Source organism: Apis dorsata, unplaced genomic scaffold, assembly GCF_000469605.1.
Source record: "Apis dorsata unplaced genomic scaffold, Apis dorsata 1.3 scaffold_93, whole genome shotgun sequence".
Classification (NCBI taxonomy): Eukaryota; Metazoa; Arthropoda; class Insecta; order Hymenoptera; family Apidae; genus Apis; species Apis dorsata.
Genome location: NW_006263391.1, coordinates 346468 through 348061, shown reverse-complemented (window position 1 = coordinate 348061; position 1594 = coordinate 346468).

Here is a 1594-nt window from a genome sequence, read left to right as displayed (position 1 = left end):
AAACGATTGTATCGATAGTCTTTTATTTTATTATTATTTTTTTTTAATACTCGTTTTCGGTATGGAGTAGAATCAGTGCATCAAGAGAATAAGGTGATCATCCATCACGCGAAGAGGTATTTTTTTATATATTTCAAATTTAATAATTTCATATTTCATTATTTCAATTTTTTCAAATAATCAGAATTATATTTTAAATTATGTTTCTCCCTTTTTTATAGATACTCCTATCTGATGACAACATTCTTTTGGATTTCAGTAGCAGTTCTTCGCATCGAATAAGTGAGTCGTATGCATTTTGGTTCCTCTGGTCACTCAATCATGTCGTAGGACGAAAGGTCTGAATCGACACGAGTGATTGGTTGTATACGTAGATTTTTGCACGAGCACTGTGACCGCAGATATTTTATAATATCTGTGAATAGTAACATTTATTTTCTCTGTGTTTTATTTATTATAGTTCAGGATAGGGTCTTCTTGTGCATCGCGTTTTATTTTTAAATAATAATTTATTAATAATTTATTTATTTTCAATTCTAATAGTAATATACCATAATATTATAATCAATTTGAATGATTGCAATTGAAAATACAATTGATTAAAATTTAAATTGTATAATTTATACACTTTGAATGTGTATGAATATTATGTGTGAATAATAAGTAATAAATAATATTTATTATATAATATATAATAATATACATGATAACTTCAATTCAATAGTGGAGAAATCAGATATTCTTCTTTGTTGCAATTTACAAAAAGATTATAAAAATATATTTATTATCTTTAAATATGATAAATCATTTTTAATTTTAATTCCATCTTTTTTCTTTTTTACTTCTCAGTAATATTTCAAATCATTCAATTTTTTGATTTCTATATTATAACTTCATTATAACTCAACATACGTAGATAGTAAAGTTCAATTTTTTTTGCGTACAAATGTGAAGTAAATTTTATGCACAAGAAGAGATTTCGCGACAGGTGGATTGCAAAATCAGAGTACTTTGAACGGTATTTTTGTGTCTTTAGAAACGTACTCTGATGAAGTAATCGCCTGAGGATATTTCTATTAATTATTTATATTACATTTCAACAAATTTCAATCCTTCTTTAAATAAATAAATTCCATTCCATATATTAAAGTTTTAACAATTTATTAAATTAATAATTTAAAATTTAACAAGAATATACATACAAAAATTAAAAAGTAGCCCGTTAAATAAAAAATACTAATACTTGCATTTTAGCTTAGGATTTTCAGGTTTAACCCTTCCCGTGCCCATTGCCAGGACCTCACTCACGTGCCCAGGTGCTACTTGAGTGGGAGAAAGGCACTGGGCATGATGATTTATAAACTAATAAACATTTTTTACGCGACTGACGATGCGTTAGTGTATCGTGCACGACGTATTTTCCACGTGTGTGTGTGTGTGTGATTAGGCCGTGGAAATGCGTCGTTTCGATTATCATTTCACCTACGAGAAATATTACAGATGTAGTAATAAATAATAGCAATATTATCAATAATTGTAAATTTATAATACATGTGCATTCGTTCGCAATTATTCACGATAATTAAAAATTTAA